The sequence below is a fragment of the Apodemus sylvaticus genome, chromosome 11 (assembly GCF_947179515.1).
Source record: "Apodemus sylvaticus chromosome 11, mApoSyl1.1, whole genome shotgun sequence".
Taxonomy (NCBI): Eukaryota; Metazoa; Chordata; class Mammalia; order Rodentia; family Muridae; genus Apodemus; species Apodemus sylvaticus.
Window position 1 is genome coordinate 16,638,232 of NC_067482.1, and position 22,133 is coordinate 16,660,364.

At 46.0% G+C, this 22,133-nt stretch overlaps 1 protein-coding gene across 2 annotated transcripts in view; it reads right to left on the reverse strand.

Moving 5' to 3' along the window:
- Window positions 1–22,133, reverse strand: part of Shroom3 (shroom family member 3) — a 284,818-nt gene that overhangs the window by 136,022 nt on the left and 126,663 nt on the right. The window contains exon 1 of one of the 2 annotated variants that reach the window (XM_052198636.1): window positions 7,445–7,822. The exons of the other annotated variant lie outside the window; for it this stretch is intronic. The gene's annotated coding sequence lies outside the window, so the exon portion shown is untranslated. Of the gene's footprint in view, window positions 1–7,444; window positions 7,823–22,133 lie in introns of those variants that run through there. 2 annotated transcript variants of the gene reach the window in all.

Below are 22,133 nucleotides of genomic sequence, written 5' to 3' on the forward strand. Positions count from 1 at the left end.
GATAGATAGATAGATAAGGTAGGTAGATAGATAGATATATAGATAGATAGATAGATAGATAGATAGATAGAGTAGGTAGGTAGGTAGATAGACAGACAGATTAGGTAGGGAGGTAGGTAGATAGATAGATAGATAGACAGACAGACAGATAGATTAGGTAGGGAGGTAGATAGATAGATAGATTAGGTAGGGAGGAAGGTAGGTAGGTAGATAGATACAAAACATCCAGTAGAGATCAACTATAGAAGCCACTATTAAAGCAGTCAGCCCAAGTTCCCACAAAGTCCCAGAGTGTCCCTTCAAGCAAGGGTTCCAAGTAAAAGAACAAACAGCGAGAGATAGAGGTGACATCAAATCAGGGCTCACAGCACTGGCAGGAACTGCCCAGGTAAGCTGAGGCAGTCAGGTGGAGTTGAGAGAGCCTTTCCTCCTCATCCTCATCCTCACAGGCGAGCTTCCCACGGGTGAGCCTCCGTCTGCCTCTCAGGGCAGGCACTAACATCACGGGATGAATAATAGTAACGTCTCGGAAATGATTGACTTCCTAGCTGTTCTCAAGGACTGTTTATTCTTGGGGTGTTTGGCTGTTCTTCTACCCTGTCATAGAGTTAGGGGGCTGCATCCATCCCCAGACCTTGGAAGACACTTTGAGACGAACACACTTGGTTCTGAACTGGAGGTGAGGCAGCCTGGCTCCCAGGGCCAGACTTTTCAGCCAGCTTCCTGGCGAGCTCAAACAACACGTGCCAACTTACCAACATAGCACACATTACACTCTGCACAGCTGGATTTCACAAGCTGCCTTCCTCTCTCCTCACCCGCTTCATTTGTGCCAGTCGGCCCATTGCACTTAAACGTTCCCACAGACACGGTCTCTGGCCAGGCCCAGGTTTCCTTCCTCCCATTATACATTTGTCAGTAGTCTCCATATCCATTTGCTAACCAACCAAATCCGAGCATACTCGAGAACCTTGAGTTACGGAGACAGGGTCCTTCAAGACTCCTGTTTTGTTCCTTTTCCAAACATCACACAGCAGGTGCTAGTTTGACATCAGGGTCCTTTAGGGGGGCAGTATGTACAGTGCTGATGTGGTCAATTCATTACATATCAATGAGCACATGATGGAGGATGAAGTTGTCAACACTCATTCACGTAACCGTCCTGGGAGAGTCTCACTCACTGCCTGGTTTCCATCTTCATGTTGTGTGTGTGTGTGTGTGTGTGTGTGTGTGTGTGTGTGTTTTCCCTTTAACTTTCCAACATGGAGTTTCACACAGTCACACCCTTTAAATGTCTCTGTGTCTGAGACTGAGAGGCATTTCTATGGCCTCACTGCTATTCATTCATGCACACATTTACTCAATAAATATTTGAGTATCTGCATGTACCAGGCACCAACCTAGGCACCGGGAATCCACCAGGTATGTTCTGTAGCCTCACAGAGGGCAATAAAAGGTAATGATATATCATGACATTTTTCTCTCAATCAACAAGAACACTATAACAATAAAGGTACATGGTGTTCAGGATGTAGCTCTGTGGCCTATCATATACTTGCCTATCATATACAGTGTTCTGGGTTCAAGTCCCAGCACCACAAAACCAGGTGTGGAAGACACAGCATTAGACAAAGTGCTTTGTGAACAAAATCTAGCACGACTGTTAAGAGAACCTACCCAGTGTTAGACAGCCTCAGTTCAAATTCCAGTTCAGCTGCCACGTGACCTTAATTAAATTCTTACCACATATCTAAATAGTTTAGCCTATTACATGGGAATAGAAATCATCATTTTGTCCTATGGCTACATTGAGAGCTAGCGTTTTTTGGTAAGTCATTCAGAAGACAGATGCTATGCAAGTGTTAGTTCAGAAAAGAACATGAACTCTACCACTGACCTTAACAAGAAATTAGCAGCCGGCTTTGGTGATACAACCACTCACTGGCCTTGGGAGCTACAGAGGCACACAGCATCATTGAGGACTCCAGGTAGCTAGACCTTGGTGACCACTGCAAGAGGTGTGACTCCCCTGGCCACTAACCTGAAGTAAATCAAAGGAGTTCCCCTCGGCAACCTCCTGCTCTCAGAACTGACTAACATTCAAGCTAAAGACAATCTCTGGTGACTGTTCCAGAAGACACTTAGTCTTAAGAAAAATTGTGGGAAAATATGGATTTGGAAGGGACATTGGGAGTCAGGCTCCTGTCCAAATGTCTGAGAACCCCTCAGGTGACTGAAGTCCTTACCTTTCTGAGAACTTTCCCCATGATGAAGGCTCATGGTTTTACCTAGACTCTTGTACACTGTAGCTGTCTTCAGATACGCCAGAAGGGGGCATCAGATCTCATCACTGATGGTTGTGAGTCACCATGTGGTTGCTGGGATTTGAACTCAGGACCTTCAGAAGAACAGTCAGTGCTCTTAACCACTGAGCCATTTCTCCAGCCCTGTAGATGCTATTCATTCTGTTCTTCAGATATCTATCTATATTATTCTATTTCTGCTTCTGTTTCCTTGCAGAAATTGCTATTTTTCAAACCCATCAGCACAACTGAATGATTTTTTTTTTTTTTTTTGGTTCATTATCTGTGATGCTTGACTAGAATGCTCACTTTTGTTCACAACTCTAAATCCAGGATCCAGAAAGACAACTGACACATAAATATTCGCTGTTTCAATTTTACATAGGAGAGACCAGGGCCAGAGTAGGCAAGTGGGCATGCCTTCCCTCAGGAACTCACATTCCAGAAAACAAACCTCCAGTGGGTGTCCCTCAAGGGTGGGACACTGAACTTGAATAAACACACCCCAGGAATCAACGTAGTAATGCGCATGTGTCCTGTGCTCAAAATGTGTGTACTCTGAGAGCTGGTGAGATGGCTCGGTGGTTAAGAGCACTAGCTACTCTTCCAGAGGACCTGGGTTCAATTCTCAGAACCCACATGGAATGCCCACACCTGTTTGTAACTCTAGTTCCAGAGATCTGACACCCACACACAGCCATCATTCAGTCAAATAACCAACGTGCATAAAATAAAAATAATTTTTTAAAAAAAAATGTATGCCCATAGGCAAAAATCACCTGAAATATTTTGTGCCCCTGCTGGGAAATTTTACAAAACTTGGATATGTCAACATTCTCCTGAAAGTGGTTTCCATAGTAACATAAAAGCAGAGCCAGCGCACCTGTGAAATGACAACCATTACTTCTTTTCCCTCCTGAGGTCCACAGTTGCCCAGATTCAAGAAATTCCCTCCTTGGGCACATATACTGTCACAATAAAATTCATCTGTTTGAAGTTCATTTCATCTACTAGAGGCCAGGCTAAAAAGCTCACATTACTACAAAAGGGGCGGGGATACATGCGGCTGCTGACCGGATTACAATGAACAAACGCCAGGAAATCACAACACTCTAACCATTTCTTCTTCACTCAAGTAATATTTTTATTTTTGCCAATTATTTTGCTCACATCTTTAAGCAACTAGTTTTCAACTTCCTTCTTCTTCTTCTTTTTTTTTTTAAAAAAGCATTCTACCCCTGGGGAGGAAAAATGAAGACCTCAAAAGCAAGTACAAATTGCTCATTTAAAGAACAGAAATTAAGGATGCGGGGGCTTTTCTTCCTGAAATGCTCATCATTCTGCAGAAAGAATCTGAATCCTGTCCCGATTCTTCTTGGGCAGTGGAGCAATTTTGGGTTTTGTGTTAGTTAATTTTAATTTACAAAGGGGGGGCTCCATTCTTGAGACACCACCGTTGCTATGAGACTTCTAGGCCACAACAGATGGCCACAAGAACAGTTCTCAGGCCAAGCCGGATCTCTGAAGCCCGCCACTCAGGCAGACCATTAACATTCCTGGCATACCTTCCGAGGCAGCTCCCCCAGCCACCTTCAGACCGGCTCTCAGGCAGCTCCTACCCTGGCCTCTCCGGTCAAGGGGCTCTGGTGGAAATTTGTTATATATGACAGGATCATACCGTTCCAGGGAAAGGGTGTCACCTCACTTAGATAGGGCTCCAGGTGGGCACACCTGTGTATATACCCACGGACACACCCCACTGCAACCAATCATTTGTCTTTAAGCTCTGCCTCACACCAGGGCACCAGCATTTTTCTTATGGAAGCAGATTTAGTGTCAAGACAGAAGAGCTAGGGGAAAGGAAAGTTGAAAGATTTCTAATTTCATTTTTTAGAAAGAAAGGAGGTACGAAGGAAGGAAGGTAGGAAGGAAGGAAGGAAGGAAGGAAGGAAGGAAGGAAGGGAGGGAGGAAGGGAGGAAGGGAGAAAGGAAGGGAGTGACAGGGAGGGAGGAGAGAGAAAAAGAGAGAGAGGAGGAAGGAAGGAAGGAAGGAAGGAAGGAAGGAAGGAAGGAAGGAAGGAAGGAAGGAAGGAAGGAAGGAAGGCAGGCAGCTGGGACCCCAGGCCTGTTATCTCAGTACTTTCAGAGGCAAGAGGATCACAAGTTCAAGGTCATCTTCAGCTACTTATTAAGTTTGGGGACAGCCTGGGCTAAAAGAGGGAGGGGAGGAGGGAGAGAAAGCACCTGGTATTTTTTATTCCACCTTGTTAACATAACTGAACAAATCACTCTGCTTTGTCTCTTTCTCTGTCTTCCAAAGTAGGATAAGGATCCAGACCCACCTGCTATCTGATGAAGAAGTCAGCGAGGTGTGGAGGTGTGATTAAAGAGCGACCGAGAAACCACGGGCCTAAAAGTAAGGTCACTAAACCCTCAGCTGCTGAGAAGCAAAGATAAGGGCAGAAGCGGGCTGCTTGCCTGCTCTGGTCTTCCAGCTGCTAAGCCCCCTCCCCCCCTCCCGCCATGGCTGTTCCCCAGTGCTGGCCGCAGGCTTCACAGTCCCCTGAGAGCTTTATTGCTTACATTGGAGTTTTGGAGGCCAGTAAAACAACAACAAAAAAACAAAGCAAGCCACAGCTTCTCGGGGTGGAGTTCATTTACATTCCATCCCAGAGTTTTCTTGGCCTGCAGGGCAAAAACAAAGTTGTCCTTGGAGCCCGTAGCCAGGGCTCACCTGACCAAGCAGGGACAGCAGAGGCGACTCCCAGCTTCCTTCTAGAGCATGTGCTTGTGGAGGGCTCTCCTGTCTGTGGGGTTAGTGGATTTGCCAGATACACTGCTGCCCTGGCCTCTGGCTTTCACTCCAGAATCCAGTCTGTTCATCTCACTTAGGTCTTTTGCCTTCCAAGATCTCCCATCTGAGAGGGCAGTTTCCCAACTGTCCCAGAAGAGAACCATTTGAATTCCTGTGTGGTTTGTTTGTTTGTTTACAAAAGCAAGCCTTTGAAAGATTAGGTCTAACCTGTTGGCAATCAGTGACATTTAATGAAATCAGGCGTCAGTGTGGGGGTGAGGGGGGATGCTGCTATGTCCAGGATGGCTGAACCTCAGTTTACCTATCAGATGCCTTGGCTGAATCACACAGAGGACTCGGGCCAGCTATTCAGCTTTTGAACTCCTGGGCCTCCCTGGCTCTCAACAACGACCAGGCACCGTGACAGAGGCAGAGGAAAGCGGTTCAAGAGGAACTATCTGACAGCTGTAGCCTGTTCATAGGGCCGAACCTTTCAAGCCAGCCAGTGGGGCACACCATGGGGGAGGGGGCTGGGCAGTTCTATTGAGTTCCATTGTGTGCTGTCCACAGCACCACACAGTCGAGGAGGGAGTGAACAGGCATTCCACAGCTCCAGGAAGGAGACTTTTAAAAATGGTCGTCTCCAGGGAAACAATAAATTTAGATACTTAATCCCCACACCCCCTAATCTAGCTCCCTAAAGATACTGTTCTTGGAATGAAGTAGCTATGTGTCTACCCCAGTGACTACTGATTGTGTTCAGTTATATATTGCTGGTGCCCTCCTGCTCAGCACAAAAGTACAGGGACTTTCCATGCACAGTATGAAATGCAGAGACAAAATTTTTCAATTGACTTTCTCCTGTCTGAGATTTTTATGGTGACTTTTTTTTTTTTTAAGAATACTGACTAAAGATTGCATTGATTCCTTCCCATACAAAACTGACCGACCCTTATTTCTGGACATCACTTTTGATTTCTATATTTTCTGGGTCAAATTCATAAGCCAGGGGTGGGATTTTAAAATAATAGCGGATGCTGGATATTCACTATCTACTTCGATTTCAGTGCTCATTTCTCTCCAAGTCCTCCCAGCACTTGGCATTATCTTACAACCTATACATCAACCTATATTTTAAACTCTCATCAACCAAATATACCAAATACATATTATAGCAACATGCTATGATCACAGTTTTTATCTAACAAGTGATGTCACTACTGGGGCTTTTACAGGTCAAAGTAATCATATTTAGTATTCACTTTCATTACCTGTATGTAGCCGCTATAGGGAAATGTTTCTATAGAGATTGGCTAGCTAACAGCAGGGATGGGAAACTCCAACTGATTAAAACACTGGAGAAGATACATTTCAGAATGATTAACAGAGCATTTCTGCTTGAAGGTTCTCGGAATGCTTATCACCTTCCTCCTAACTTTATCTGTCTTCCCCACTTGGTTTACAACTTGACTAGAATCTCCGAGAACTAGTAAACATCTCCCGTCAGGGAGGTGCTCAAAATCAGCTCCGAATCCCTTGACTTTTAAAAGGCCCCTTGCCTATTTGTAAACTATTTTCATTAAAAACAAATTAAAACCCAAGATTAAACTACCACCTGCTAGTCAGAGCAAAACAGGCAGCACTGGCTTCCAACCCACTGATCTCTTTACCAACTCCTCCGATAACAAGCACTCTAAGGGCTACCCAAGTGGGGACTTAGGATGTTGTGGAACAATCATCAGTGTGAGCGATCAAATGAGAGGAGGTAGGACAGAGCCAGGCCCACCATTCCTAAGCATCTTTCCTGCTCCGGCTCAGTCTGAAGTCTGAGTTCTGGAACACAGGGAGGGGTGGTCACACCCCAGCCCGGGGATACCATCCCCTCCCCTCCCTACAGTAGAATTCACTAAGTCACCGGTGCTGAACAAACCTGGAAGAGTAGAGCCCTCTCTTTGCACCACCAGCTCAAGCTAAAGAGAACTGAAGAACGGCTCACATCAGAACAGGTAGCCTGGAGGTCGGACCCTGGAGCCAGCAAGACGTCCACTCTCACTTTGTATTTTCTCTAAAGTCGGTTTAGAGATCTGTTTGCTTTCATTAAAAGTCCCTTTACTCTCCGGTGGCAGTAAGAGTACAGACTGGCGAGGGTCGCTGCAGTCTGTCAGGACCCTCTCCCCCTCTAAAGCTCTCATCGGATCTCCGTGCTGGCTTATCTGCCAGCTGGATAAGTCGATTTCATCATAACGGCTCTGTCTCTGCTTAGTTTATCTTCTCCATACTGTTATTTCTGACGAGATCACTGTAGAAGTAACGTCGGGGAGAGATAACCCATTTAGACGGACCTTACCTCACAGAAGTGGAAACTCAGGTATCTCCATCGTCCTCAGTTGTCTGCTGGATACTTCTGTCCGGCGTGACACACAGCCAGGCTGGTCCACCCGGCGTTGGAGGCTTGGGCAGGCAGCAGACCGCAGACTGGAGAGCCAGCTCCAGGAAGGCAGGGCTAAGACCCAGGTGTCTGACACCCAGGCACCTCGGCTCCAGGAACCTGCGCGGCCCTGATTAGCTAAGTACAAAGGCAGTTCGAATTACTGCCTCTCCCCAGCCAATCGCCTGCCGGCCTGGCTGACAGGAGCAGGCCCCCTGATGTCAGGGACGTCCGCTCACTGGCCAGAACTAGAGAGCGGGTTTCCAACGTGCCCGCGAGCAACCCAGCTCCAGGCACCTTAGAGCCCTTTGTTGGGTTAGGAACTCTCTGTGCCCGCCCACGGCACCGCCCTAGGGTCCTCAAACACTCCAACATGCTATGCAGTGAAGGCAAGGCCAGGCGAAGGGTGTGTGTGTGTGTGTGTGTGTGTGTGTGTGGTGTGTGGGTGTGTGTGTGTCTCCCGTGCGCGTGTGAGACTAGCAGCAACCTCTGGTGCTTCTTTCTTGCCTCCCTTGCCTGATTCTAGACGCCCAAATCCCTATGCAGCTGATGGAACTCAATTTTTAATTAGCTATGGCTTTTTTTTTTTTTTTTTTTTTTTTTTGCAAGCGAGACTTCTTACAGAAACTGGGAGACAAGGAGACACAAATACAAAGACAGATCTTTTTACAGTCGCCGTTCTGAACAATGAAATCCAATTTTGGAGGGGGAAAATCACTTCAGATGTGAAAACAGATAAAATACTGGAAAAAAAAGAAAGAAAGAGACAAAACGCTGCAATTTCAGCTCAGCGAAGTGGGTGCTATAGCCCACCTGTGGGCGGGGCTGTCCCGGGCTCCCTAAAACCCAGCCAGCTGAAGCCATTGAATGTCCCTGAAACGGCAATCCTTTGCAGCTGTAAGGCCTGGCAGCGCTTGATTCAAGTTTGGTATTTGCCCCAGACTGTAGGGGTCATCTTAACAGTAACCATAGACACAAAGAAAGAGAGAACAGAGCTCACAGAAAATGGGGCCCGAGTGCGTCTGAGTTCGTGGGTATGTAAATTGGATTTCGTTTGTCTGGGATGCTATGGCGTGTGTGTATGGGTAGAACATTTAAAATTCACAGACAATTCATGAACTTCCTTGAAAAAGAATGGAGATGGATTTCAGATTGTTTCTTAGGTGTGGAGAAACTGAACAAACAGACAGCCTACCACTCTCACAAAGGACATTGTAAGGATCACTCAGTAGCAAACACTCTTCAGACACAGAGAAAGCTTAACATGTCTCCGAGATGTCAGTGTGCTTCAAAGATGAGAAGAATTTCACTTAAAGCCGTTCTCTACAAAGGTTGTCTCTCCTGAACGCTCGTTCCACTCGACCCCCCTCCCCCACTCCCCTCAGAGCTACTTTTAGCCCTTACTGTGAGATGCAAGGAGATGCAGGTAGGTTACAAACTGAGCTTGGGTGGGGGCAACCAGACAGTTCTGATAAAAATCTTACCAGAAAAAGAGAACTGTTAGATTTTGCATTATAGATATACAGCTTTACTTTGAAAACACAGGCTTCTGGAGTGGGGGGATAGCCTAGTGATAGAATAGTTGTTTAGTCAGAGTGAGAAAGGCACAGTTGGATTCCCAGCAAACACATGTACACACCACACACACACACACACACACACACACACACACCACACACTACTACTCCTACCTTTCCTTTTAGAAAGGCAAGGTTGAGCTGGGTTTGGTGGCACAAACCTTTAAACCCGTCACGCAGAGGCAGAGGCAGAGGCAGAGGCAGAGGCAGAGGCAGAGGCAGAGGCAGAGGCAGAGGCAGAGGCAGAGGCAGAGGCAGAGGCAGAGGCAGAGGCAGAGGCAGAGGCAGGCAGATCTCTATGAGTTCAAGGCCACCCTGGTCTACAAAGCAAAAGTTCCAGGACAGCCAGGGCTACACAAAGAAACCCTGTCAAAACAAACCAAAGATGGCTCTGTTTTCCTTTCCCTATCTTACAGCCTCCCCAAAGGCCACATCTGAGTAGTGTTCCCTCCCTAACCCTGACCTGCCACAGTTCAAGAGCATCTAGGTTCCGATGAATCTTGAATGTATCCAATTTTACAACTTCCTGCGGCCGACCGACCAAGACCCCATCTCCGACTCCAGGGTGCAGAATGACCAGTGGTTACGCCTGACATCTGTCTCTTCCCAGCAGCCTTCTAGTGGGAGTGCCATTCCTCAAACAACAATATTCCCAGGGGTGAGTGGCGGTTGGAGGGGGGTCAAATCCTCTGAGGTCAACAGCCAGGCCCTGCCAGTCTGGCTCTGTTGGCCTACGCTCCCTTGACCTCTTTTCAAGTTCTTCCTGACAATACCCTCAACAGGTTGTTGGGTTTAAGAACTATATATACAGCATATGTTTTCATGGATGCTCTGTTATAGTAATAGAAATCTTGGTGAATTTCAAAGGAAGCTAAAACAGGCATAAAAAAAAAACCCACCTCTCTAAATTATGTTGAATTAAAGTGCTTGTCCTTTTATAACCCATGAGCAGAGAATGCAAACCACTGGGCATCTACACAGAATCGATGCTGGTACCTGGAGTGTGGTTCTGTGCTAGAGTGCTCTTAGCTTGTGTGAGGTCCTAGGTTAAACCTCCAGTGGGTGTGGTGATGGAGGAGGGGGAGGAGCTGGGGGGGGGAATGCCCCGTCCCAGAATGAGATCGCAGCATGTGACCTCTGACTTTGGCCCACTACAAAAGCAACAGCAATTGCTTGTGGTTAAACCTGTAGTTTACCACAATCTTTACTGTGCCCGCAGTGACGAAGGCTTGTTCTTGAATCATCATTAAAACACTGTAATTATTAGTCTAACCTTACAGACAAGGAGGATAAGAGTAACCTGTTAAGCATTTCATAGCATGTAGTGTCACAGCAGGGAACAGGCAGGTCTACCCTGTGGGGGGTGACCCTAAAGCCTACACATCACCCATCATCCCCTGGGATTCAGACTGACTGTCACGAGTGACTCCACACAACCTGCTAAATGCCTCCATTTCTTTTCCTCTCAAATGGACACCTATCTGATGTGGGGACTGGAGACCATGATGTCAGTAGCCCACTCAGCACAATGCCTGGTCCGTGGCAGAGCTCTGGGTTCCCTGAGAGAAAGGGCTGTTCTCCCCTTCTCCATCACTACCTGAAGTGAGGCATCAGAGTGTGTCTCTTCACTCTCAGTAGTCATAGGTAGTCAGGTCGTCTTTCACAGGCAGGACAGCAAAGCCTGGGTCCTCCAGTCAGGTAGCTGTGGTTCTCATTGTGTGTGTGTGTGTGTGTGTGTGTGTGTGTGTACCTCAGAGCTTGTGTGTCAGATGCTGCCTTCAGCATGATGATCCTGGTGGGGTGAGATGGGGTGCATGTGTATGTACATGAACTCGCATGCCTGAGTGAATGTGTGTGTGTGTGTGTGTGTGTGTGCGAGTGCTCTTGCATGCCCACATGCACATGCACAAGCTTATATAACCTTTAGGAAGAGTCTTTGGAAGAATCTAATGGATTAAAGTAATGGATTGAGTCACTGGAAGTCTGCATTAATGAAGTTCTCAAGAGGGTAGTTATAACATATTTATGCTTATATATATTATGTATTTATATTAACGTATCTATGTTAATGTTATCTTATTAAAATATAATCTTATATATTATGTTAATTTTTATACATTATATTGATATAAATTAATTTTTATGCCAGGCATGGTGACACACACCTTTAATCTCAGCACTCAGGATGCCAAGTGGACTGGACTGTATTTTGTTATAGCGATGGAAAGTTAGTAAGTACAGATACCCTTCACAATCACTATAGACTACTTTGATACAGAAAAGCTTCTCACACTGGAATGTATATGAATCCTCTTCATTGCTGGGCAGTGGTGGCACACGCCTCTAATCCCAGCACTTGGGAGGCAGAGGCAGGCAGATTTCTGAGTTCCAGGCCAGCCTGGTCTACAGAGTGCGTTCCAGGACAGCCTGGTTTATAGAGTGTGTTCCAGGACAGCCAGGGTTACACAGAGAAACCCTGTCTCAGAAGAAAAAGACTCCTCTTCATTTCAGCAGAGGAATGGGACACAAAGAATCGCTTGCTTCCCTGTCCACTGCCCACAGCTCAGGAACGACCTGCTCTCACTCCAGAGTTTCGCTGCACATCTGGGGTGCATTCCCAAACATCTTCACTCCCATTTCCTGGCCTAGCTCCTTTGGCAATCAGTAGTGTTGCCCTTGTTAGAAGAGGGATTAACTAATATCTACTCTGGAAGCAATATTGTAGAACCCTCCCACCAGAAGGGTTGGGGCTTGCGGGTCTCTTCCTGTTCTGCTGTTGATTCTTACCATGCTGTTGTTACTTACCATAACACACTCTGCCTCTGCCTTGGAGGATCCTGGTCCAGATCATCACCGTGCATCCTCCCATGTCAGTGTGTGTGTATGTGAGTGTGTGGTAAAGAAGGAATTAAAGAAGATATATGTGATTGGCCCAGAGAGTGACCCTATTAGGAGGTGTAGCCTTGTTGGAGTATGTGTGTCACTGTGGGTGTGGGCTTTATGACCCTCACCCTAGCTGCCTGGATGTCAGTCTTCTACTAGCAGCCTTCAGATGAAGATGTAGAACTCTCAGCTCCTCCTGCACCATGCCTGCCTGGATGCTGTCATGTTTCTGCCTTGAAGACAATGGACTGAACCTCTGAGCCTGGAAGCCAGCCCCAATTAAATGTTGTCTTTTATAAAACTTGCATTGGTCATGGTGTCTGTTCACAGCAGTGAAACCCTAACTAAGACAATATACTAGGTGAGTCTTTGACAGAATATGGTTTTTTTTTTTTGTTTTTTTTTTTTTGGTTTGTTTGTTTGTTTGTTTGTTTGTTTGTTTGTTTTGAGGCAGGGTTTCTCTGCATAGCTCAGGCTGTCCTGGAACTCACTCTGTAGACCAGGCTGGCCTCGAACTCAGAAATCCGCCTGCCTCTGCCTCCTAGAGTGCTGGGATTACAGGTGTGCGCCACCACCGCCCGGCCACAGAATATGTTTTAATTTTTCCTTTTCCCTAAAAACCAGTAGCCCCTGGACTGTGGCATTCCCTATTTTCCGAGCACCTTTTCAAAAACAAACCCAAGGGCTGGAGGTCTCCTGTTACCTGTGGCCTGTGATGGATAGCCTTGGTGTCTGAGGATTTTCCTTAAGGATGCGCAAGCAAAGGCCTGGTTCCTTTACTCACTTTCTACTCTTTGGCTGAACTTTTCCTTTCTCTAGGAGCTGGGGGCAGGTGGAGTTTGTACTTGAGGTGGATTTGGATGTCTGTCGGCCCTCTTAACTGCATATCTGTGACATATTCCCAAAGCTCAAAGACCTTTCCCTCAGTAGGCTTTTTGAAAATGAGAAGTTTGTCCTTAATCCTCTCAGGAGGAATGTAAGGAATTTTATGAATGGAGGAGACAGAAAGAGCATCTTGGCTTCTGACCCGTTTTCCTTTTCCTAGAGCACTCGCCAACTTCCAACCTGCTGTGCACGGTCCATATGTAACTGTATGCATGTTGTATGCCCTGTCTGTTACCTGTGCTCACAAGAATGTCAGCTTCGTGAGGACAAGCCTGTTTGTCTAATGTGTTTGGGTCCCGGGTATATAAAGCAATTGCTGGCTTACATCAGATGCTTCTTCAGCAAATTGGGCATTATAAAAAAAAAATCATGCCGGTGGTTGGTGGTGGTGCACACCTGTAATCCCAGCACTTTGGGAGGCAGAGGCAGGCAGATTTCTCAGTTCAAGGCCAGCCTGGTCTACAGAGTGAGTTCCAGGATAGCCAGGGCTACACAGAGAAACCCTGTCTCTCAAAAAACAAACAAACAAACAAAAAAACAAATCTAAAAGAAATCACATAAAAGGTTCAGAAGAAATGATACTTTTTACATATCACTTATAGAATTCACAGTATGTGTGGGTGTGTTTGTGTATGCATGTGCGTGCACAGACATGTTCATGTGGGTGTGTGGGTATGAGTGTATGTAGAATCGAGAGGGCTATGTCCAGCTGGGTAGTGGCAGTGGGGGTGCACACCTTTGATCCTAGTACTCGGGAGGCAGAGGAGGGTAGATCTCTGAGTTAGAGGCCAGCCTGGTCTTCAGAGTGAGTTCTAGGGTAGCCAAGGCTACACAGAGAAACCCTATCTTGAAAATAAAACCAACAACAACAACAAAAGTCTATGTCCAGTGCTCTTCCTTGATTACTCTCTACATTCCTGTTTTTGAAGATCGCATCTCTCACTGACCCCAGATGAGTTCCCAAGGTCCTGCATGTCTCTGTTCCCAACCCCAAGCACTGGCTAACAGATGAGCAGGTCTCCGTGAGTGCTTAGGATCCCATGCAAGCTTCGGTGACAGGCACCGACTTCCCAACCTAGCTCCTTCCCCAGCTGCTGCGCTGTGTCCTTGGAAGACAGAAGCATTGTCCAATGGATCACAAAAGTGTGTCTGACAGTGGCCACAGGGGTGACGAAGTGCAGCTGAGAAAAGGCGTCGGTAACCACCTTGGTGGCTTCAGAATTAACTTAGTTGAACTTCATGAATGCTCGCACGCAGGAGGCTCCTGGCTGAAAGGAAACTGACCAGCGAGCTGAGAGAGGAACCTGAGGAGCTCAGTTTGTGTCTTCTGGTCCGTTTTCTTTTACTATCATAGGAAACTGTATTGTTGGAGAACTCCAGAGTGTCTGAAGGAGTCAGATTTTCCAGGATGCTCGGGGGTGAGTGAACTCACTGGCAAATAAGCCAATGCTACTTTGCACTTGGGTGAACATTTTTTATGTCAATCTGATGGTACCTCAGCCCGAACAGGGTTGACGAGATAAAGCGAAGGTGCCGGGGAAGGCCAAAGTATCACCCCTTCCCTGTCTGGTAATTATAGGACGCACGCTACTGATGACACAGAAATCAAAAGGCTTGCTTTTCGCTGCTGACGTCAGTGATGACAGTCACCAGCCTACTTCATTTCACTCTGCCTCTAGGCTCCTGGCCCAAAGTAACCATACCAGCCCTGTTCGTCCTCTCTCTTCATGTTTTATAATTCACTGGGGAAACCAAGGGACTCTCCTCATAAGAACGTGAGTGGCTAGAAGGAAGCACGAGGCATTGAGCTGTTGTCCCCTCAAAGTCCCCAACGTCCCAGGTGGGAAAGGTAAGTCAGAGTCAGTGCGAAGCCTTAGGTCAAGGGATTGCACTTAAGCTCAGAGCTCAGCTCGATGGACCAAAAAACTCTGGAGAAACAGTGTCGTGGAATGACACATCACAAAACAGGCAAAGTAAAAAAACAGCAGAACACACGAGGTCCTCTTACATGCGTTCTTGGTTGTTCGCAGAGTACTTACTGTATATTGAAGGACACAAAGTACTATATAGAGCGTTTGGTTCTGTTTTGTGTGAGACAGGGTCTGATAACCTAGGCTGGCCTCTAACTCACTGTACAACACACGACAGCTTTGAACCTCTGATCCTTTTGCTTCGGCCTCCCTGTGCTGCAGTCACAGACAAGCCCTACTATACCCAGTTTGTGTGATGCCGGGGACCACAACAAGCGTTTTGTGCAAACTGGGTAAGGACTCTATCGAATAAGCTACATCTCCAACCTGGGATTTTGTTTTAATACTATCAATAACTCTACATGGCAGGTTATTTATTATGATTAGTAATTCCCATTTTACAATCTAACAGTCTCAGACACAGAACAATGAACATTTGCCCAAGGCCACAAAACTAACAAAGAGTACCAATGGCACTTGAACCCGGGCAGCCTGGTTCACCCTGGATGCTCTGAAGGCGCTGATGCGCATGTTGGGAAGACTCTCTGAAACTCAGGGGTGTTTTGGGTGGTGGAATTCCTCATGACTGCCTCTCTTAGCCCAGTATCAGCAGAGCAAATCAGCTCTGTGGCGCCAGGCAGCGGTGCGGAGAGAGACTGTCAAGCAATTAGCTTGATGATAATTTGCTATAATAAATCCTGCTTCAAATCATTGAAGCTGACAGGGAAGAACATTTCCCTTCTACCTTCCTAAGGCTTACCGTGTTCAGTGGAGGAAAGGCATCTAGAATCATGCTGAAGCTAAGAAATCAATGCACCTTAAAGACCAAACATTAACAAGCCTAACAAAAAACCTCATGGAAACTCGACAGAGGGCAGGTGCACACCGGCTGTTCTTCCAGAGGACCAGGGTTCCATCCCTCAAATGGCAACTCACTGCCTTCTGTAGCATCAGTTCCAGGGGATCCAATGCCTTCTGGCCCCTGAGGGCACCAGGCATATATGTGGGCAAAATATCCCTATGTATAAAATAATTTTAGAAAAAAAACATTTTTTTGGAGAGGACAGACTATCAGAGCGTAAAGACAACATGCTCAGAGGAACAGGAACAATCAAAAAAGAGACAAAAGATAAAATAACAGTTAAGGTGCCAGTGGGAATTTCAAGTCCTACTCAATAATCAGAAAAGACCAAATTGATGATAGGAGGAGAATATCGTTCTAAAAGCAGAGAAAACATCTAAAATAGAACCATAACAGAAAACTTCCTAGAGTTAAAAAAGGAGATGCCAAAATCAGATCCAGGAAGAACTACAGACACCAAAAAGTCAAGACCACAAAAGAGAGCCTCCGCCAACCATAAAGCGTTGCATATAAAGAACAAAGGAAGAATATTGACAGCAGAAAAAGAAATCCAAGCCACGCGCATAGCAGGCCTGTCAGAGTAGCAGCAGATGATTTAACGGAAACTTTAAACGCCAGAAGAACTTGGAACGATGGATTCCAAATTCTGAAAGCCAGCTGCCAACCGAAACCACTACACTCAGCAAAGTGGTTACGACTGAAGGGAAAATGAAAACGTTTCCTTATAAAGGAGTTTATGAGCATTAAAGCAGCTCTACAGAAGATGCTTGAAGGAAGTCTTTGGAGTAAAAAGAAGAACAAGTCTAGCTAAGAGACTACAGGGAAGAACAAACCACGGCACAAAGAAGAGTCAAGCAAAAGAGGAAGGGAGACAGCCGAACACTGGCAAATCAACAGAACAACAGGGTTCGGAACACACCTTCCCTTTAAAACATGTATTTTGGAGTCGAAGACATGACTCAGTGGTTCAGAGCACAGGCTGCTCTTCCAGAGGACCTGGGCTCAGTTTCTAGCACCTACATGGTGGTTCACAACCATTTACAACTCCAGTTCTAAGGAACCCAACACACTTTTCTGATCTCCAAGGCATGGCAATCACCAGACACACATATAGCATACAAACACACATGCAGGCAAAACAGAAAATAAAAAAATTAATTTATTTTATGTGTATGGGTGTTTTGCACCTATATGTCTATATACCACAAGCATGCCTGCTGCCCAAGGAAGGCAGAGAGGGCATCAGATCTCCATGGAAGCCGCCATGTGGGTGTGAGGAATCAAACCCAGGTCCTCTAGAAGAGCAGCCAGTGCTCTGAACCACTGAGCCACCTCTCCAGCCCTCTACTGATATATTTCCATCACAACGCTGAATATTGTTGGTCTAAGTTCCCCAATCAAAAGGCATAGAGTTATAGATTAGATTCAAAAGCAGAAAGCATCTATTTGTTGACTCTAAAAAAAAAATGCACTTCACTGCAAAAGATAGAAACACCCTTCTGGGGAGAGGATAGAGGGGACATCCCAAGCAAATGGACCTAGTAAAAAGCAGGTGTCACAGATCTGACCAAACAGACTTTAAACCAGAACTAGTGAGAGGAAGAGGTATAGAAGGTCACTTCATATTGGTTCAGGGAACAAGCGAGGGTTCAAGGAACAACCAATCAGAGGACACTACAATGCTAAAAGCATATACCCTAAACAGAAATTAAAAACAGTTTTATAAAACAAATACTATTAGATGTAAAGCCACAGATTAATCCTAGCACAATCATAACATGTGACTTCAATACCCACTCTCACAAGTTGACAGATATTTCTGACAAAAAGTAGAGAAATATATGAATTAAATGATATGCTAGATCAAGTAGACTTAATGGAAATCTAGAGAACATTCCATCTAAGCAGTTTAGAATAGACATTTTTCCTCAGCGTCCCTTGGAAGTTTCTTTTGTTTGCTTGTTTGTTTTTTGTTTTTTGGATTTGGGTTTTTTTTTTTGTTTTTTTTTTTTTGTTTGTTTGTTTTTTTTTTTGTGACAGTTTCTCTGTATAGCCCTGGCTGTTCTGGAACTCACTCTGTAGACCAGGCTGGCCTCGAACTTAGAAATCCACCTGCCTCTGCCTCCCAGAGTGCTGGGATTACAGGTGTGCACCATCACCGCCCGGCTCATCTTTTCTTTTTTCTTTTTTTTTTTTAAATTCATTTATTTATTGCATGTATGTGAGTATACCATCTCTGTCTTCAGACACACCAGAAGAGGGTATCGGATCCCATTACAGATGGTTGTGAGCCACCATGTGGATTCTGGGAATTAAACTCAGGACCTCCGGAAGAGCAGTCAGTGGTCTTAACCACTGAACCATCTCTCCAGCCCCTAAGAATCCATCTTAATTGACTGTAAAGCCCGGGAAAACAAAATAATCCAAATCTCAAACAGTAGATGGAAGGAAATCATTAAGATCAGGGCAGAACTTAATGAAATGGGAACAACAATGAAGACGGCACAGTACTGGAAGGTGCCATGCCTGCTGCTGGGGGGGAGAAAACTAATCACTGGTCTTACCTAGCTGCGAAGCCTAACCTCTAACAGCAACCAGCCTGCTAAGATGTGCTCCTGGTGCAAAGTGGCCAAACGTCATGAAGCATAACCAACCACTTTCTGATTGGATTTAAGGTCCACTCCACAAGATGAAATCCACACCTGGCACTATTATTGAGCTTAAATATCTATTGCTAGTCATAGGTCCTAGAGGAGAGCATATTATTATTCTGATAAATGGACATAGTATTAAAGACACTGAAAGGATAGAAAATAATACAGCCTAACTCTAATGATCCCAAGAAGTCGGAAGTTTAAAATGCTATCTAGCTTTGTTAGAAACTAGGTAAAAGGTCACATTCCAGAGCCCGCCCTTTGTTTAGAGCTAGTAGAAAGGCCTTGAATAGGTGATCCTGGCCCCATAAGGTAACTGGAAATGGGCTAAGTTTATCTTGCTTCTGTAAACTGCTTACACCATTACCCCTATGCAAGAGTTCACGCAGCTATAGACATTCAAGAAAATAAGAAACTAATTGGTCCACTGAGCACCGATAATTTAAACTGATTGGCCTAAAAACTATGGAGTGGTACAAATCGATTGGCTCACATTTCACGGGCTCTCTATGCTAAGAAATGATTGGTTTGTGATTCGTGGACTTTGTCATAAACTTATAAAAGCTGTCGCAATTCGGCATTCGTGGTCCACAGTCCTCTAGCCCTGCACGGTCTACAGCTGTGGAACCCAGAATTCTGGAATAAAGAAATCCTCATGTTATTGCATTGAGACCATTTCTCGAGAGTGATTTGGGTGTCGCCTTCCAAGGCATGGGGTGCTGGGGCACCCTCGGTTTTGGGAGGTCTTACAACACAATGACTTATTGTTCTACGATAGACTAGTGCAACTCTCAACTATCAGTGTAACTCCTTTTTTCAGATGGTGATTAACAAGAGGCCCACAAACGGATCAAGGTGCAGAGACTGGGAGGATATGAAATGCTCAGCCCTAAACGGAGCACCCACATCACATCTCCCCTTCCCAAGGCTCAGGAGAGGGGACAGAAAAATGATAAGAGATCCAGAGGTCCTAGAAGACTAAAAGGTAGTAGTGTTTTCCAGACAGGGAAACAGGGCAGCTGTACAGATGAACTCACAGCCATTCTGACAGCACACACAAGACCTGCATAAGCTCAAGACAGACACAATCCCAGCCCGGAGAGGAGAGGTAGGTACAAAGTCCCACCATAGCTCAGGAGCTATCTGCAATCAATAACTGCTGGGTGAAGAATCCGGTTCCTTTAAGGGTGCGGCACCTGGTAGGCTGGCCAAGCTTCAGGGGAAAAGCACACATCCAAGTCTAGGAGCAGCACAAATACCACTCAAGGACGGGGTGGGGCATAGATGCAACTGGGTGGGGAGGTGGGGTGGACCTGGGAGGGGTGGGTGGGGGGTAGGAGAATGAATGTGATCAAAAGACAGTGTATGAGATCCAATTTTGTTTTGTTTTTCAAGTCAGGCTGTGATAGTTGATAAATGCTCAGCCCAGGGAGTGGCACTATCAGCAGGTGTGGCCCTGTTGGAGTAGGTGTGTCACTGTGGGTGTGGGCTTTATGACCCTCATCCTAGCTGCCTGGAAGCCAGTCTTCTGCTAGCAGCTTTCAGATGAAGATGTAGAACTCTCAGCTCCTTCTGCACCATGCCTGCCTGGATGCTGCCATGCTCCCACCTTGATGATGATGGACTGAACCTCTGAACCTGTAAGCCAGCCCCAATTAAATGTTGTCCTTATAAGAGTGGCCTTGGTCATGGTGTCTATTCACAGCAGTAAAACCCTAACTAAGACACATGTAGCCCTGGCTGTCCTAGATTCACAGCAGTAAAATCCTAAGAGAGTGTAGCCCTGGCTGTCCTACATTTGCTTTTTAGACCAGGCTTGCCTCCATGAACTCAGACTTCACCTACTTCTGCCAACCAAGTACTGGGATTAAAGGCATATGCCACCATGCCCAGCAGATAGTATGAAATCCTTACAAAGAATTCTAATAAGAAATTGAGAGAACAGCTGGGCGGTGGGGGCACACACCTTTAATCCCAGCACTCTGGGAGGCAGAGGCAGGCAGATTTCTGAGTTCAAGGCCAGCCTGGTCTACAGAGTGAGTTCCAGGACAGCCAGAGAAACCTTGCTACACAGAGAAAAACCAAAATGAAAAAAGAAAGAAAAAGAAAGAAAAAAAGAAAAAAGACAACCAATCAGGGTTGTCTCTTTAAAAAGATGAACAAGATTGAGAAACCCTTAGCCAAACTAATTAAGGGAGAGAAAACAACAGAAATTAATAAAATTAGCGAAAAAGAGGAGAACCATTACAAGAGATTCCAATGAAAGAAGAGGGAAGTGGCCTTGGGGAAGGTAGCAGAGGGGTAGGATGGAAATGTGGGGGAGGGGTAGTAGAGCACCGGATGGGGGTGTGGGGGAGGGGTAGTAGAGCGCCAGATGGAAATGTGGGGGAGGGGTAGTAGAGCACGGGATCAAAATGTGGGGGAGGGGTAGTAGAACACATAGGATGTAAATATGGAGGAGGGGTAGTAGAACACAGAATAGAAATGTAGGGGAGGGGTAGTAGGACATATAGGATGGAAATGTGGGGGAGGGGTAGTAGAACAGGTAGGATGGAAATGTGGGGGAAGGGTTAGGGTAGACAACACATGACATAAACACACCTTGTGAGGGGGAATGCTGGGAGGTAAAGGCTTAAGTAGGGCAGGGAGGAAGGGGGTGAAAGAGCGGAGAAGGTTGTTGTGGGTTAACCAAGACTAAACCCATACAGATAAGCTGTATAGGAATCCACTGCTTTGTAAGCTGCTTATTAAAAAAACAAAGTTTGAATGTAGGTACTGTGCTTTCCCCAGACAAATTATTAAATGAAAACCTCCATGCAGGCAAATCTCAGGTGCGGGATACTTCCTCATGAGTCACTGGTCAGAGAGGTCTCCACGGCCCTATTCCCAACAGGCTTGCCACTGCTTCTGACTGGAGAGAAATCAAGATGGAACTGAGCGAAACACTCCCCCCACCCCACCCCCCGTAGCTAAAACTGTCATGGTGCAGCCCACTGGGGAAGAAAAGACTTTGACAGTCTTATCCACTTGCAGTGGACCCTGAAGGCTAAAATACCAACCTGCCAGACAGGGCTGCCCACGGGAGCCACGGCATGACTGCTCTGGGGTAAATGCTGCTGATTGAATCTGAGACTGGCTCTGCAGGAGGGCATTTTAAACCAAGTCCTATAAATCTGGCCGATGCTGTGTGGCTGGGGTGGTCCTAAGTGGGGAACCTACCATTACTGCTTTTCTAAACAGACATGTAGAAAAGATTCCTCCTAAATATTCATGTTTGTACCAACAGACTAGTGCTGCTCTCAAGCTCAAGCTCCCTACAGCACAGGGAACACTGAGGGCAATGGGAAAGGACGGAGGTGGGAAGGACGTCTGTGGAACGTTTAAAGAACAAGGGTGACCGAACATTCCTCATAGCCACAAGGAACGCCCCACCTTTGGATCTCCACCATCTATTGGCTCACTGCTGCCCTATGTACACCTTTATCATAAGAAAGCAATCACAGAAAGGCTAAGATCAAAAGCTCCGGTGACAGCAGATGCTGGTGAGGATGTGAAGAAAGAGGAACACTCTTCCATTGCTGGTGGGATTGCAAGATGGTACAACCACCCTGGAAATCAGTTTGGCGATTCCTCAGAAAATTGTACATAGTACAACAGGAGGACCCAACTATACCACTCCTGGTCATATACCCAGAAACTGCTCTGACATATAACAATGACACATGCTCCACTATGTTCATAGCAGCCTTATTTATAATAGCCAGATGTTGGAAAGAA